Raw genomic sequence first — 19,458 nt, 5'->3', positions numbered from 1 at the left:
CTATGTCTTTACTTTATTCGTCTATTTATTTATCTGCTACATCATTGCATACCTCTGTAATTTTGTATTTCGTGGATATCGTCATTGCTTACGTATCTAGATTATGTAATGCTTCTGAATCAAACTCCATTCCTGAATCTTCATCGGCATTTGGGTCTTGTGCAAATTGGTCCATGGCTGAGTTATAGTCTCGTTCATACTCGTCACTGTCTCCGTCTGATAGTCCCAGTCTTGTTCCTATTCTGAGTGATCTTGTCTCTTCTCTTGGAATTAAGGAAATTCTAGGTCTTGGCTCTGGCGGTTCTGAATTCATTATTATTTCTTTGGGCAGTTGTTCTGCCAATAATTTTTTTATAAAGTCTACTACCATTTTTTCTATATTTTTTTTTTTCTTTTTTCTCAAGAAGAAACCTTTCTTAGTCTGAGAAGGACTTCTTTCTTCTGTGGTCTGAGTACCTGTGTTCTTGAAATTGGCTGGGAGAATTTTCTCTACACTTTTTGGCAAAGTGTCAGCCGTCAATAGATTTGATAAGTCTTTATCAGCCACCGTTTGAGCTGGACTAGCTGTATCATTACCCGATACAGTAGGTCTTTCTACATTCGTTGGGGAATGCATACCCATTAACAGATTTGATAAGTCTTTACCAGTTACCGTTTGAGCTGAACTAGCTGTATCTTTACCTGATAAAGTAGGTTTTTCCATTTTTGAAGAAGATGGAGAATTCTTTAGAATTTTTTGAGTCTCATAAATTGGCTGAGTCTATTGTGAAAGTTCAAAATGAAGATTTTTTATACGGTCTTGTACAATACTTATATGTTCTAACATTTGTCCTTTTTCATTTACAAGATTTTCATTATCTTGTCTTAAAATTTCATTGTCGTGATTTAGTCTTTTAAAAACTTCAGTCATAGAGGAACAATGATTATAAAATATAATTTTGTCTGTATCTTTTTTAATATTATATTGAAGAAATTTTTACGTTTCTGGTCTTAAAGCTGGGGTAATAAAATAATTTAGCCCTAAATTTTTACGAGCATAATCTAAAGCCTCTGTAAAATCATCAAAATCTTTATAGAGAGGGGTTGTATAGTCTTTTACAGAATCCATTACCTCTGTCCATGTTCGAAATACTCCCTGTGTCCTTCCCCTAAGAACAACATAAAATTTAAATTTGTTAGTGTTATTTTTCTCAGTAAAATAATAACTTAAAGCATTCAGGACTGAAATAAAGTATCTAATGTCTTTTTGTGTTTTGTTGTAGGAGATCCATAAGTTGTCGGTCAGGTAAATCTGTCGTTTGTCCATCCTTACATCTGATTTCAATTTGAAAGTCAGATTGAATGGCTCATAACTGACTATATTATGAGGCCCGAAGATCAGTCTTTCTAATTTCGGATGTTCTACCATTGTTAGTGGCCTGTAACGAGTGTAGCTTAGTAATTTATTTAAGTAGTCTTGAGAGGATGAGACCTCCGCCTTTCCTTTGTTTTTGCCTGTATATATACTGAAACAAAAAATGTTAGTTGTCTTCTTTTATTAGTCTACTTAGCTGATCTGCTAGGTTATTATCTTTATCTTTAATATATTCTAGAACAATATTATAAATTGAAGTGGCATCTAGGAAATTTAGCCACCTCCTTTTACTACTATTCTTCTCTTTTATTTTCTGATAGAATTTTACTATGGCTTCACAGTCTATTCTTACTAGTATTTCTGGTTTATTTAATATATAAAATCTAAAACAATTCAAACCGTAAATTACTGCTAGTGTCTCCGTATCTATGCTATTTAATTTACCCTTTTCTTTATATTTTTCACTTGAATAAGCACATATTTTCTCATCCTTTTTTTTCAATATATTTGTTAGGCTTCGCTTTTAATACTGCTCCGCATCCTTGAAGGCTTCCGTCTGTCTCAACTATTAAATAATCCATTTCCAATGGTAACGTTAAGTCTGGGATGTTTTGTATCATGCTTTTAAGTTGTTGGACTAATTTTATGTCTTCAGTATTGAAGATTTTTTGGCCTGCTGATCCTGTTTTAGAATATAATGGTCCTACTACTTTACCTAAGTCTTTAATAAAAGTTCTAGCATAATTTAAAAGTCCAAAATTTTTTTGTAAATCTTTAGTCTTATCTAATCTATCTCGCATTTTTAAGACTTTTTTAGCTATGTGTGATTGTAATTTTACTCTACCATCTCCAATAACTACTCCTAAAAAATTAATACTATTTTTATATAATTCATTTTCTTTCTACTTATTATTATTTCATTATCTACAAATAGTTTATAAACTTGTTGTAAATGTCCTAAATGTTCTCTCATATTATTACTAAAAACTAGAATATCATCTACATAAACTAATACAAATTTTTTATAGTCTCCAAAAATACTATCTAGTTTTCTTTAAAAAATTGGAGGAACCATCTTTAATCCGAAAGACATGACCAGCCATTCAAAATGTCTTTCTGGACATGTGAAAGCTATTCATTCTATACTATCTTCATGCATTTTAATCTGTCAATATTCAAATTTACAATCAAATTTACTAAATACTTTTCTTCCTTGTATTCTATTTATTAATTCTGTTTTGTTACAGTATTATCATTTAGTCTTTTGTAATTTATTACCATTCTAACTTTTTCTCTTATTATTTCACTATGGTTTCTTACGATGAAAGCTGTTGACTTATGTCTTGATGTAGATCTTCTAATTATTCTTAATTTTAATAGCTATTTTATTTGTATTTCAAAGTCTTTAAGGTCTTCATTTGTAGCCTCTATAGATGTTATTTTTATAGTATATTTTGGATTAATTATTTTTGATTTGAAAGTAATTTGATTGGAGTCCCAATGTTGAAGGGGTTTTTCTCCGATTATCTCTAGCTTCTAGAATTTGTATTATTTTTTCTAAGTCTTTTTGATCTTTTATTATTCCTATCTGTTGTATACCCTTCCTAAAGTTGTATAATTCTGTATCCATTTCTATTAAAGTATAGTCTTTTTCTATTTCTTCTACTACTAATAAATCTTGTGATTCTTCATACATTGTTATCTTATCATTACAAGTACAATTTTCTCCTTTATCACATTCTAGGGTTTTTTTCGATTTTATTTGATCATTTGAGCTTTCGATTATTTCTTCTGTCTTATCTTTAAGGAAACGATATTTAGTTAGCAGGGGTTGTGTCTACACTGGTGAGTGAGTAATATTACTAGCGAATATTGCTCAATTTTTCGTAATAAGATATCCGTCATTATTTGCATCATAAAATCTAATCCTAAGACAAAGTCTGCTTTTATGTTTAAATCTCTAACTAGTATTTCACTGAGTGTATATGATGGTTGGTAGAATTTTTCACAAGTATTAATAAAACTTACCTTTGCTCTTGGTATATAGTCTGTATAGGTAGTATAGGTTCCATCCATTTGCATGGATAGCTGAGGTTTTGGCAATTTTTTAATTAATTTTGATGGTAAAATTTTACTATTTAAAATGCTTTTTGTACATCCTGAATCAACTATAGCTAATGTCTGGAACTCATAATCTTGAATTTTTATTCTTGTTAAAACTTTGACAGTACTTATCTTCTTTTCTTCATTACATACCATTCCTTCAAATGGTAAATTCATTGATTTTTTCTGTTTAACTTTATTATTTTCAACAAATATATTTAATAATTCTACCTCTACTAAATATTCTTCTCTAATTATCTCTTTGTTGTACACTCTTATCTCTAATTTTCTTAGTCTTTCTTCTAATTCTAATATTCTGTCTTCTGTTGTTCTAGTTATTGATTCTTTGTTGTAAAATTTATTTAAATTACGGGTTAATTTTGGAGTTTCTAAGATTTCTGATGTCTTCTCTATATATTTTATGCATCCTTCCTTGTAACATTTTTTATATTTTACCCTTTTGTTTTTACTTGGAAATCACTTACAAAAACAACACTGATTACCGTCTAATCCTTTTCCTTCCTCAAATTCATGTTCATATTCTTTTATCAAATTTACTAAATCATAATAGTTTGAGTTTGTTTTTTTTAATCCTATTTCATTTATAAATTCCTCTTCTCCAGAATTGGAAGGATCAGATTTATTTATTTTTTCTTCAAAGACTTCCATACTTTTAATAGAGTATATACATTCATTATCTGACATATATTCGTCTACATTTATTAAATTTTCATTTACACCTTCTATTAATTGTGCATTCCTAGATCTATTATTGATTCTTTTGGGACAAGTATTTGCTAAGTGGTCTATGCTACCGCAGGTAAAACATTCTAATTTATTTTTGTAGGTTTTACTGGTATTATATTTTCTTATATGTTTATTCTTATCTAGGCATGACTTCTTTGCAGTTGATCTTCTTATATAATATTTCTTCTTAGGGCGATAGTCTTTTTTATATGCCTTTCTATATTTCTTCTTTTTATAATCTCGATCATAATGTTGTGTAGTATATATGTTTTTACAAAAATCTGTATCACTTCTTTTTAATTATTTTTGTTTCTGTATATTTGTATATTTTTCTTGTAATACATCCATTACATGTTGTATTCTTTGTCCTATTGATCATGAGTTGTTTGGATTTTGTATTACTCCTTTTCTCTTGGACCATTTTTCTTCTATCTCTCTTCCTATAGCCCCTGGTAATTCATTAAATAATCTAGCTCCTAGAGTCTGATCAAATGAGTTTCCACTAATTGAAAGTCTTGTGGGAATATTGTCTTATAAGCTTCCCAAAGTGCTTTAGTACTTTCTCCTAGAAATGTTTCTAAATATCTATACATAATTTCTGCATCTGGTTCTTAATTACCCTGTATATGTTGTATGTAGTCTGCTACAACTATATTTTTCCATACGTCTATTACATTATTCTATGCCTGAGGGTCATGAACTGGTAAATTTAAAATTTTTCCTTAACTACCATCTTCTTGTAATCTAATGGGTTCTTCTATTGACATTCTTCTTCCTCTAGGTTTTATGTCTTGTTCTGCTTGAATATCTGGGTTTGTTCTGAATACTCTATATCTTAGAAAATTTTCTGTTGTTACTGGTACTCTTTGCATACCGATTGTTCTCTGGAAAGGGCTTGCAGTGCTTGCTGCACTTCTCATAAATTCTTTTATACTTTCGTCTTTACTATAAATCGATTCTAAGTCTTCACCTTTTTGTTCCTTTACGTGTGTAATCATAATAATCTGTTCTTAATTCACATTTTATAAAATTTTCTTTCATTCTCTAATTTACAACCTGTGCATTTAAGTACGCTATTGCTATTTATTTTGTATAGGACTTCTGCTTTCATTATGGCCTTATTTACTTCAAAACCATCTTCTTCTATTATTTCTATATTCATAAAATTAGTGTTCTCACTTTCTTCAATTTCTTTCTCAGTTTCTCTTTCATTTGTATATGTATAATCTATAAATCTTACTGAGGTGTCTCTTTCCTTATTAATATACATTAAATGATCTGTGGGTTTTAATATTTCTTTCTTACTAAACTTTTCTAAATTTCATTCTAATTCTGCATATTCTTTTGGATTTATTTTTGAAGGATTCATTAATTTAATTCCTTTATTGCTCATTATACTTACTACATCATCTATCTTTAGATTAAATTTTATACTACTATTAGTGGCAAGTTTTTCTATAAATCCTCCACATATTAATAAATTATTTTCATTATTCATTTCCTCGTATCCTTTAGTCTGAATACCTATCTTTATATATTTTTAAAATTCTAAAGAATTTATCATATAATCTAGACTACAATAAAAAAGTCCTCCATTTGTCGGCATGTCTACTTCTATTATTCCTATTATGGATCTTTTCAAGTCTGGCCATCTATTATCATATATTATAACTAATACCGTAGTTTCTAGATTTTTTCTAGTTAGGCCTTTTAATCCTACTACTATGAGTCCCATATGCATGAGGTTCGTGTTTGATTTTTCAATTTGTCTTAAAGATTCTAGACTTATTAAATTTACACTAGCACTATCATTTTTAGTTACACATAATTGCTCTTCCCTATAATGTTTATATAATTGTACCATTGAAAACATTCCTTCGTTGTATAAAGTCTTAGCACTTAATAATTTTAATTTATTTTGTTGAAAAAGTTGTATATCTTTATCTACGTTTACTATTTCTTCTAGTTGTTGTCTTGAATTCAGTTTGAGTCTATTTATGATTCTTGACAACATGTTTGTTGTTAATCTTTCTTGGGTAAAATTCGGTCTTGATTTGCTTGGAGATGCTGAAAAAAGGTCCATGATTTTGGTTTAGTTATTTTAGCTTCTTTTAATTTTTTTTGAGGGGTTATTTCTATCTTTTTTAGTTTCTCTATTAGTTTGTCTATAGTTTTATCTTGACTGTCTTTTTGTTTTTCTTATTTTATGTTTTTATTAAATTCTAATAGTAATAAAATTATAATATTATTTTGTTTTATGATTAAAGAGTGTTTTTCCTTGGGGTTGATGATCTGATAATTTTTCGGAATTTGGTTGAATTTGTGCAACCTTTTGTAATATTGCTAAATAAAGTTTATCTTGTAGTATATCATTCATGAGAGTATTATATGTCTTATTTGATTAATTTCTTTTCATACTTCTTGTAATACTAGCTTTATTTCAGAATTTTCTAGGTTACCCTTGTCTTTATTAATTAAAACTTTGAATTTTTTGTCTAATTTTGCTTGTTGGTTCTTTAAGAAATCAAAATTTAATTCTATTTTACTTAACAAATTCTTTTGTTTGTTTGGCAGGTCTTTTAATATCTCTAGAGTTTTTAATATTTTTGTATTTTCTTTTTGAACTTTTTCTCCTAGGTTTATTATAAAGTCTGTAATAGTATTTAGTTATGGATTATCTTCATGTAATATATGTTCTCCGTTGTTAAAATTATACTTAATAAAAGAACTGCCTTTTAAACGTCTGTATTTCTTTTCAGCTTGGACTGTTAGATCTAAATATTCTAGTTTCTTTAAATTATCAATTTTTACACTATTATTTTTTAGCCTAAAGGTATTTTGCTAATATAGTGGTTTCTAATGATCTTTATTCTATAATTTCTGTAGTCTGTACAGTATCTAATACTTTCTAATTTATACTTAAACAAATTTATACGGTCTACACAGTTTACTAATGTTATAAGGTTTGAGATTATAATGGCTTCTGATAATTCTATAACTTCTAATACTTTTATTTGATTTATTAATATTTGTTCTTTTTCCAAAATTTCATTTCTTAGTCTTATTTCTTTATAGAATCGATTATATTCTACTTGTATTTGTCTCGCAAAAGGATGCGTTTTCATATATTTTTACTTAATTTTATTCTAAAGGAATATCTACTAGGTCACACCGTTTCTTTAGATAATTATCTTTCTATTATAATATGTTATGTCGATTCTAAGTCCATGTAAATCCCATGTTATTTCACTTAAATATTCTTTGAAAAATTCTGATTGTAATGTTTCTAGAGTTGCTAATAAGTCTAGACAGTTACTCAAAACTAATTCTTCTGCTACTTTGTCTGTCCTCTTTTTTATTTCTTTGTTTAAAAGCCAATATCTGAATCGTATATCGTTAGCAAAAGGATGTCTTTTCATTTATTATTATTTCTAGACCTAAGATACTTTATCAATTCGTACTCTAAATCGGATATTATGGTGATTAGATAATCTAGTCTTCTCGAATCTTCTTTTGTATTTATTTAGTCTTTTATATTCTAAGTATAAACTATACAAACTATTCTGAATTTCTTCTAATGATTTTATATTTCTATAAGGTGTGTTCATTAAGCTAAATAAAAAGGATACATGTCTCTTAAAATTTTATCTACCCATAGTTCTTGGTTTATATATATATATATATATACTAGCCTCTCGACACGTGCGTTACACGTTTATGTTTAGTTATGTACATAAGTTGTAAATAACATTAATATTATTCAAATAAGTTTTAAAAAAATATATATAAAAGTACACTTTTCAATAAATTCTTGAAAAGACATGTTTGGTAATAGATGGATCTATTTTTGTTTTTAAATATATGACATAATTGTCAAATCTCAATTATTAAATATGATGAAACTGCATTTTCTTTCAAAACATACTTGTTCAAGAAAATATTAGTATAACTATATTTATTGTTGATATTTGTAAACTCATAAGCATATGCATAAATGATATAATAATGGTACATACATGTGAATAGAGAGAAAGGTAAGAATAAGAGAAAACATAATTAATATAATGGATTGACAATATTCTTGTGTGGTGGAAACTATTAGGTGCTAAAGTGTTTAGGTATTTTTCTCCGTAATAATTATTGGTATTATATTCAGCAAAATTTAATCATTGTTGTGTTTGACAATTTTTATTGGAAGAAGTATCATGTTGTCTTTTATTGATTTTTTTTTTTTCGTTACCAACACAAAGAAGTCTCTGAAATATAAGTCTGCTTTACTCTTAGATTTTTTCTTTTTAAAATTATTTTCTTCATTAAAGGCCACAGATATGTTTTCGCTAAACTTGAAACAACAGTTTGATGAAAATTTTATGACAATTGGTAGTACTTGAAGAAAATCTCTTCCAAAGATCATGATTTTGAATAAAAAAATTTATTGACATACACTATATGATCTCAAAAGCTCATGTCAATCACTACAATTGTGAGTTGAGCAAGGGCTAGTTTCTTTGGTAGTTTAATGTATAGATGATGAAATTCTATTGATACATAGCTAATTTCAATAGACTTGTTATAAGGTCTCATTGGCATGCATCCAATAGAAATCCCGTTAAAATTTGAGAATCCATTTGAACATTTAATTTAAAAAAGACCCATTAAAATAGACAATCTGATGCATTAAAGCTTTTACCATGCACAGAGTTCAGCGAAGGGCTGGACAAATAGGGTCTATTGTATGCAGTTTCACCTTACATTTGAACCTGTATGCAACCCCACCTTACATTTGAACCTGTGACCTCCTTATGATAACAACTTTAACCATTACTTCCTGTCTTCATTTGAATATCTGATTACATGGGTCATTGTAAAACATTTTTATGAGAGAACAAAAAGAGAGGGCACCTGATACACATAAAAAAAAAAAAACAGAGAATATTAATTCGGAGGAACTAAACATTCTCTAAAGAGGAGACATAAAGCATAACTTACAAAAGAAATTTATTTTGCATATCTCTGTAACAACTCTTTGCATCTGATTTATGTTATTAACCAGCAACGGATTATGTCTAGATGTAGCATGTTTTATCAAGAAATAAGATACCTTAGCTCATTGCCTCACTATAAAAATTTCCAAAGATCGTCTCCAAGTGTTTCACCAACTCGATAATATCTTTAATGCTGGCCCTAGGATTCAAGTTAGTGATTGTTTTAATTTGCTTCGCAACATATCTGCTAAAATTAGTGAATCGAGTTCAATGGGGCAGTGTTGTATGTCATTCTGCCTCAACCATCTGGCGACATACTTGACCTATAGAGTTTCAACCATGTTATTATCATTGTTGAATAGAACTGGCAAAGGCAATTTTTTTTTTTTCTTTTTGAATTCTTCTCTAGCTATTCCACCATTCCTGTTTTGCCATCATTACCAACGCAGCGTCCATCTATGTTAAATTTAATTTTTAAGTCTCTCCACTGTAGCATAATGTATTGCTAGTGTTGATGAGACCACAATTGGGATAACTTATCCATGACCATGGAATAAATGATCGTATGAATAATCTCGGTACTAACCAATACTTCCTACCAAATACAAAATAAATTAATCTTGCATTTTCTGACAATTATACCTTCTACCTCACAAATGACCCCTTAGTATCTCAAGCTTTTGAGATATTAAAAGAAAATCTGCACATTGGCTAGTTCTCTTTCCAATGCCTGGGCACACAATAACTTTCATGAATCCTCAAGAAGTTCTATTATTCACTGTGAAGAAAGGTATCATCCTTCAACACCTCGTTCAACAACATAAATGATAACGTATCAATCTCTTCTAACACACACGAAATTAGAAATTAAAAAGAATCAAAATGCACATCTTTATTGGGAAATTAAATATCAGAATAACACTTCACAATGAGTTTAGTATCTGGCCACAGACTCTTCTTTTCTCATAATTCGTAAAGCATTTCAAATATGAGCGTCCGAGCCTTATAAGGAGTACAGGATTCCCTTCCTAGTCCGATGAGGGATGTTCTCATCAACACCTAATAAATTGGAAAATGATCTCACATTATTTTCAAGGATAAACAATCAAAGAGTTAGTAGATTAAAAAAACCAAGAAGTCTATTTTTGTCTCTTTCTAGTTTAGTCATCACTGTGACTGTTCTTCTTCCAGTACGACAAGACATGAAATCGTTTGCAACAGCTGTTCGACAATTGCTTTCAAAATTTTAACAACACATTGGCTACACAACAGTTGATTCATAATGGTAGCGGGCACATTAAAAAACAAGGACATTTTATTTTCAAATAGTAAAATTCATGTCAGCCTCTTAGTATTCTTCCGACCATATTTGCAACACCCACAATGCAGGTAGAGGTGCTAATCAGTAGCCACATCTTCCAATTATATATTAGAAAAGAGCAATGTGATTGAAATTAAGTGATTGACTGAGGAATTCATTACCTTGTTACAGCGATACCCAAATGCACTTTTCCATAGTATTGTCAAATCCGTACTGTTAGCAACACAGTAGTTTTATTTTTATTTTTTTAAAAATTTTATAATTTCTTTTTAATAATTAGTTTTTTAGTTTTTAAATAATTTTATAATTTCTTTTTTATAATTAGGCAAAAAAGCATTAGGGGGTCCCAATTTTTTTTTTTTTTAATAAAACAATACGCTGGGGGCTGGGGGTAGGTGGGGGATTTTTATTTTTATTTTTTAAAAAATTTTATAATTTCTTTTTAATAATTAGTTTTTATGTTTTAAATAATTTTATAATTTCATTTTTATAATTAGGCTTTTATTTTTATTTTTTAAATAGTTTCTTTTAAGTAGGGTTAACTTATTTAAAGGGGTATTTATGTAAATTCATTTTATTTTTTTGAGTTGGTGCTTTTAAGGTAGTGTAGATATATATATATATATATATATATATATATATATATATATATATGTTAGTGTTAAATATTTCTTCTTTCTTTTTCCCTCATTATTGTTATATCCCTTTTATTTTGATTTTTTTGAATCTGATACGAGATCTATACACACAATGTATATATGTAAATCATGTTTTATATTTTTGGCTTAAGTCATCGACATCCACTTAAAGTTATCCCAAAAATTCACTTGGACCCCCTAACTAAGGCTTGTACCTATCAGGCCCCTCACCCACCTGAAATTTGATCCATTTAAGCTTTTTTTGGACAATCAACAAAAGGTATAGAGTGTGTGTAACACACTCGCATGATGTGACAAAAATGACCAATAAGAAAAAACACGTGGCATTGAGATCCAATAATTATTAAAAAATAATTATAAATTTTTTTAAAAAATAAAAATAAAAAACAGGTTCCCCCCATCTTCTTCTCCAGCCATCCTTAGCTTATTCGACACTTTTTTTTAACAACCATCCTTTCCTTCCACTATGTTCGACATCCTTTTTTTAATAGTTATTCTTTCCTTCCTTATTTCCTTTGTTAACAAAGCTATCATCTTTGCATCCCTTTTTTTAGGTTGCCATGGCAACTTAAACAACCATCCTTTCCTTTCTTCTTTAAGTTGTCATGTCCAACACCCTTTTTTAACTTTACGGAACAACCTTAAATTTCAAACTGACCCAGAAAGTAATTGAGCAGAAATTAAAATTTTCAATTAAGAAATTGATTTTTGAAAATACAAACAATTGTAAGATTTTCTTCAATGAAAGTCCGATATAAAATCGAGTCACTATTACCCTATTACGATATCGTTGTTACATCGGTGAACTTCCGTTCTCAAATTAGTTGAATCTGAAATCAATTTTTTGAATGGTTGAGTTTTTTTGTTGGGGGACGTGGTCGACGGGATGAAGGAGCAGGGGACGGGTTTTGGGTGTGAGGGTGGGGTGGGGGTCGCTTTTTCATTTTTTTTTTAAATTAAAAAATTATTATTTATTAAAAATTAAATTAATAAAATAATTGAAGTGTAATTTTTATAATAAAAATAAAAGCAAAATATTAGTTTATATTCAAAAATCCGTACTTTCCTTGTCAAATCAGCATTTTGTGTCTGATAGGTATCAATTTTAAGTAGTTGAGGTGTCTGATAGGTACATGCCTTAGTTCTGATAGGTACAGGCCTTAGTTGAGGGGTCCAAGTAAATTTTTGGGACAACTTTAAGTGGTTGTCGATGACTTAAACCTATATTTTTTCGAATGGTTCCTATTCCATCGTCATTTTGTTTCATTGTAAAAATAAAGTGTCTCCATCTATGTAAGAGCTTTGGGCTGTAGGTGACAAAAGAGTTTTAAAATGAGGTGCAGGTGACACGTCTTAATTATTAGGTGGAGGTGACAATTACTTTATTATGGATTAAGAAAGTTAGAGAAGTTTGAAAATAACCCACAAGTTTTTAAATTTATACTTTGATTCAAATGTTAGTTAATATTAGTGAAAATGGAGGGAAAAAAAGGCGCATTTCTCTCTCTTCTCATCCGTTGTTGTTTTCTCTCTCTTCACGATTATTGTTGTTCATTATTGCTGCTGCTTTATTCATCATCTTTTGCTTCATTATCATCATCTTCTACTTTATTATCATCTTCATCTTCTTCTTGTCGACCATTGTTGTTGTTGTTACCACTACTGTTGCTATTTTACCAATTTCTTAAGTCAAATTTTGTTTCGAACATCACCACTTTTCACTTTGACATTACTTCATAGGAGACCTTGGTAAGTCAAATTATAATTTTTAGTCGAATTTGTCATCTGAGTTACAAAGTTATTGTTGTTTTTTCCAACAATGGATAGAATCCGATCATGAATTCAATATAAGTGCCCACAATTTAAACAGATCACTTATCTGGTGCATCAGATGAGTAATCTGTTGCAACAAAAGATATATCTATTGTAACAGACTAGTTATATGTTGCATCAGACTGATTATCTGTTCCATCAGATAGATTATCTATTGCATCAGACTCATTATCTATTGCATCAGACTGATTAATCTATTTAGAACAACACAAATCATCCCCTGCCACAAACCCAACAGATAACCAATATGTTTTGCTATTACTACTGGATTCAAAATTATTTCTTACGTCCAATAGTTGACATGTTTGTTGAGAATATAATAGACAGAATGAAAATTAAATACTCCCTCCGTCTCAAATTACCCGTCCCAAATTTTCTAATTTGATTTCTCATTTTACTTGTCTTTTTTTATTAATCAAGAAGAGATAAAAAATATTTCATGTTTTACCCTTTGCATTAATCACTTTTTCTTTAAATTAAAATGTAAACATCATTTAATAGGGGTATTACGGTAAACTAGGCATGTTATTAATTATTTTCTTAATCAATGTGCCATCTAAATTTGGGATGAATAGGGTAATTTGAGACGGAGGGAGTTATCTGTTGAAACAGATTAGTTATCTATTGCAACATATGAGTAATCTATTTGGAACAACATAAATCAGCCCCTGCAACAAACCCAACAGATAAATCTTAAATCTTGCTATTGCTACTGGATTCAAAATTACTCCTTACATCTAATCGTTGACATGTTCTTGAGAAGATAATGGACAGAATAAAAATTAAATATGAATTAAAACGGTCAAAGTTGATCAAACATAATTTTTTAATTAAACTAAAACAAATAAAAATACATATACAGACTTAGAAAGAAAGAAGAAACAAAATAATCTAATTATTATTATTATTATTATTATTATTATTATTATTATTATTATTATTATTATAATTATCACCAGCCGTATCTTTGACAGGCAGCAACAACGCCCTTCTTATCCAGTGGATCTCCCACAACATCCTTCCTCTGACAACGGCCAACTCCTATTGTATATCATGTACCTGCCTCTGCAGTTCCCGTACGTCATCTCGTAAAATAGCGACATCCCACACTAGATCGCCCATATCTAGAACACACATAAATTGATATAAAATGCAAAAACAAAATTAAAAAAAAGAATCCGAAAGTAATACGACGTATATTTACACAAAAACAAGAAAAAAAACTTACCAAAAACAGGGAAAAGGAATCAAGTTCTTAAAGAGAAAGTAGTTGAAGGTGTAATATGAAAGACAAGAGCAATAAATAAATAGATATGTGTAGTAGAATGAACGAGTAAGGAGGGACCTGTTTATAGAGGATTGAATTTGAATGAGTTAGGCAAAAATGTGTGACTGTTCACCTCCATTTATTAATACTGGTGATTTTTTTTATTACTGTGGAAAGTTGTGACTTGATAAAATTCTTTTCAGTAACCATTTTTTTGAGTTGTGGCAACAAATTTTATATCTATTGCATCAGATAACCCATCTGTGACAATAGATATATCATTTATTGCAACAAATCTACGATCTGTTGCAGCATATATCTTTTTAATAATCACTATATCTTTATCTTTAATCCAAATTTGATGACTTTTTAACTATTATATAAATTAAAAAAATAGATTCAAAAACAAAAAGGCGTGATTGTTCACCTCCATTTATTAATACTGGTGACTTTTTGATTACTGTAGAAAGTTGTGACTTGATAAGTTCTTTTCAGTAACTGTATTTTTGAGTTGCACCAAATATACCATTTGTTGCAACAAATCTACAATCTATTGCATCAAATAATATATCTGCTGCACATATAAGCTATTTTTTTAATAATCAAAATATCTTTAATCCAAATTTGGTGACTTTTATTATATAAATTAAAAAAATAGCTTTAAAAACAAATATGTCGAAGAGTCACGATCAGTTATTAAAATTAAATAACTATTCTATTACGGTTATAAATTGTGTTTATCATTTATTTCCTTATTATTTATTTACGAACCTTTTTCATATTAAATAATCGAAAAGTCATGTCTTTTCACCCTTTCAATAACAATAACCCTTTTTAATTAATAACCGTCTATTGCAACATATGATCGATCTGTCGCATCAGATTAAAAAAAGGAACAAGCAAGAATGATAATTAAATACTAAAAAAGAATTAAAAATTCAAAGTCGACCACCAAACATAGATTTTTGAATCCCTTGGGTAGATCCGATATACAAAAGGAGGGAAATACATACATACGCTAAAAAAAACATAACCTAATTATTATTACTACTATTATTATTATCATTACTATTATTATTATTATTATTACTATTAGTATTGTCAACCGGAAAATTTTCATCCAGCAGCAGCAGGGCCCTCCTCAGCCTTGCTCCGAAGTCGGCCAAATTCCTCTGGAGTTCATCAAACTGCCTTTGAAGTTCCTGCAAGGACTCGATATGAATCTTCTTATACGGATCTGGATCAGCCATATTTGTAAGTATAGTAGTATGAACGATTAAGGAGGGACCTATTTATAAATGATTGAATTAGAAGGGGTTAGTCAAACAAAAAACCACGACTGTTCATATCCCTTAATTAAATAATACTGGTGACTTTTCGAATATGTAAATTAAAAAAATGGATCTAAATATAATATTTTAGCTTTTTATTGTATTTCGAAAAGAAAACTAAATTGCTTTAAAATAAATCTAAATGATGGATAAACTATTGCAAAATATATTCCATCTATCAGATAACTTACAACATATTGATAATTTGTTGCAACAGATGGATATATCAGTTTGCTTTGCCAATAGATGTGGCATTTGTTGCAACTTTCTAGTCATCTGTTTATTCAATTTAAGCCATAGATGGGCTAGAAAGAATAAGGTGCATACAGATGGATCCACTATCATATGTGAGTGAGTTAAGCAGTTTTACTTTTAAGGTCATCGGGATAACACACACAAAGTACAATATTTTTGTGAATACCATTTTTAACCGATTAGGCACTGATCATTAAAACAAGATCCTGCATTGTATAGTTAAGTTTGATGGGTTTGAATTAATAAGGCTGAGGGCATCATGAAAATGGTGCAAATACTATGTTACAAATTATTGACGGTTGTTGCTCGTGTTTATGCGTGTCAAGTTTTGAGAAGGGATCAATATTTGGTCTTATTGCAGAGAACCAATAGTGATTCGACTTAACTTTAAGTGTGCATTGGACTCTAAGAACACTTTCGAAGCCTCACACTGCATCAAACAAGAATGGAAAACCAGTAGAAATTCCCATGGCCCAAATTTATATGGAAGGATTGATTGAGAAGATGATTATACGCCAAAAGAAGCCTAAGGAGAATGCCTGCGAGGGAAACGCAAGTTGATGAAAGACTATATCATTTGAGAGCTAATTGAAGAAGATACATAGGGTAGAAAGAAACTTCTAGTGAATCTGGCCAATGGAATTATCTTAAAACATGAGAAATCTTAATCAAGTGCAAATATAAAGTGTATTCGATAATGTAAATTCATTTTTTGTCTCTCCAAAAGAAAAATAATGCAGATAGATACTTTGCTAGGGAGCTCTGACTAGGTAGCGTGGTTGGGATTATCACCTAGAGAGAAAATAGCAGAAGACTAAGAAATATGCCTTAAGGGCATCGAGAGTTGAAGTGATGTACAATAAGTCTAGAAAACTTGTGCCAACAGCAACTGCAGTTAAAGTAAGAAATCTAAGCGAAGGGGACAATTTCTGAATTTTAAATTGCATCTCATGCCTTCTTGTTTGTGGTTTCGATTAGGTCCACTGCTTGAAAGGCAAATTAAGTATCATTACTTCCTTAGCAATATGGATTAATTATTTGTGTTTTATAGCCTTAGCATGCTTTCAACATTTCTTGGAGAAAATCAGAGGCTTGCTCTAGTTTGTGAATTTTGATAATTTTCAAGCTTGCCTCCAGTTTGCTGATTCTGTATTCAAGTTGGTCATTGCCGTATTCGAAGTTGGTATAGAGTTCCTGATCTCTTGTGAGCTCGATCAGGAACACTACCTTCAAAGTTGTAGCATTAAAAAGGGCCTTCAGAACACTTTCTTCAGAAGCCTTAAAGGATACATAGAGGGTTGCTGTGTTTGTTTTAGGTCAAAATGTGTTGATGCACACTGAAGATGTGGTCCCAACATTTGAACAACACACTTTTATCAAGCGTTGCTCAATGCAGCTTGCTCAACTAATTTGATAAATTAATAAGCAAGGAGTTACATACCGTGTGATCTAAATCGACTCTACCAAGCCTATCAAATATCACGTAACTCCAGGCTCATTACCCTATAAAAAAATTTGATCGAGTTAGTGCACAAATCAAACAAGCTCAATCTCTCAGCCTTTCTGTTGATCGCTCTTCTCCAATATAGATGACAAGATATCTGCTATGCAAAAGTCTATACCATCGCCAGAAATGCTTGCCAGGGCATAAGTCTTCAGAAGGCATCAATAGTATTCTCTTAATAGAGATTCCTAGTCATGCCTTCTCAAGAAGGTCGCTACAGCAAGAATTTCTACTGATGACAAGATATCTGCCATACGAAAGTCTACACCGTCAGCGGAAATTATTGCCCGAGCGAAAGTCTTCAGAAGACATTAATAGTAATCTCTTAACATCAAGGAAGTCTTGTATGAAAGAATACTTATGAAAATAAGAAAGTTTTCAGCAATGACTACACATAGTTATGGCATCAACAACCTCACCAGATACACTGCTAGTTTAAAAGAAAAGACGAAAATATTTTTATTTGCATTCCTAGTTCGAATGCAAATAAAAATATTTCTACCTTTTCTTTTGAACTAGGAGTGAATCTAGTGAGGTTGTTGATGGTAACTATGTGTAGTCATTACTGAAAACTTTCTTATTTTTTGAATGTCTTCTGAAAACTTTCTACAAGACTTCCTTGATGTTAAGAGATTACTAATAATGCCTTCTGAAGAATTTCTCTCTGGCAAGAATTTTTGCTGTCAGTGTAGACTTTTGCATGACAGATATTTTGTTATCAGCAAAAATTCTTGCCTTAGTGAAAGTCTTAAGAAGGCATGACTAGTAATCTCTCAATATCACTTGATATTGAGAGTTTACTGTTGATGCCTTCTGAAGACTTGCACCTTAGCAAGCATTTCTAGTGACGGTGTAGACTTTTGCATAGCGAATATTTTGTCATCTATATTGGAGATGAGCGATCTGCAGAAAGGCTGAGAGATTGAGCTCGTTTGATTTGTCCACTAACTCGAGCAAAGTTTTTTAATAGGGTAATGAGCCTGGAGTTACGTAACATTTGATAGGCTTGGTAGATTTGATTTAGATCAAACGTTACGTAACTCATTGTTTATTAATTTATCAAATTAGTTGAGCAAGCTACATTAAGCAACACTCGATAAAAGTGTGTTGTTCAACTGTTGGGACCACATCTTTATTGTGCATCAACACATTTTGACCTAAAAAAAACACAATGACCCTCCATGTATCCTTTAAGGCTTCTGAAGAAAGAGTTCTGTGGGCCTTCATCAATGCCACAACTTTGAAGGTGGTGTTCCTGATCGAGCTCACAAGAGATCAGGAACTCTTGCCAAACTTCAAAGATGGCAACAACAAGCTTGAATACAGAATCAGCAAGTTGGAGGCAAGCTTGAAAATTATCGAAATTCACAAACTAGAGCAAGCCTCTGATCTTCTCTAAGAAATGTTGGAAGCATGCTAAGGCTATAAAACACAATCAATTATAACCATATTTCCATGGAAGTGATGATACTCAATTTTCCTTTCAATTACATTTGTGTTTCCAATCAGGTCAACAACAGTGGACCTAATTGGAACCACAAACAAGAAGGCATGAGATGCAATTTAAAATTCATAAATTACCGCCTTCGCTTAGATTCTTTACTTTAACTGCAGTTTCTGTTGGCGCAAGTTTTTTAGACTTATTGTACATCATTTCAACGCTTGATGCCCTGAAGGCTGCTTTATTAGTCTTCTGCTACTTTCTATCTAGATGATAATCCTAACCACACTACCTAGTCGCAGCTCCCTAGCAAAGTGACCATCTGTACTATTTTTCTCTTAGAGAGACAGTAAAAAAATTTACATTACCGGATACACTTTCATATTTGTACTTGATACAGATTTGTCATGTTTTAAGATAATTCCATCGTCCAGATTCGCTAGAAGTTACTTTCTACCCTATGTCTCTTCTTCAGTTAACTCTCAAATGATATAGTCTTTCATCAACCACACATTTTCCCTTGAAGGCATTCTCCTACCACACGTATTAGCATATAATCATCACCCCGAGCAACCCAACCATATAAATTTGGGCTAGGGCAATAACTATATTGGTTTTTCGTTCTTGTTAGATTTAGTGCTAGGTTTAAAAGGCCTTC

Source organism: Capsicum annuum, chromosome 9, assembly GCF_002878395.1.
Source record: "Capsicum annuum cultivar UCD-10X-F1 chromosome 9, UCD10Xv1.1, whole genome shotgun sequence".
NCBI classification, from domain to species: domain Eukaryota; kingdom Viridiplantae; phylum Streptophyta; class Magnoliopsida; order Solanales; family Solanaceae; genus Capsicum; species Capsicum annuum.
Note: the sequence above shows the minus strand (reverse complement) of the source record.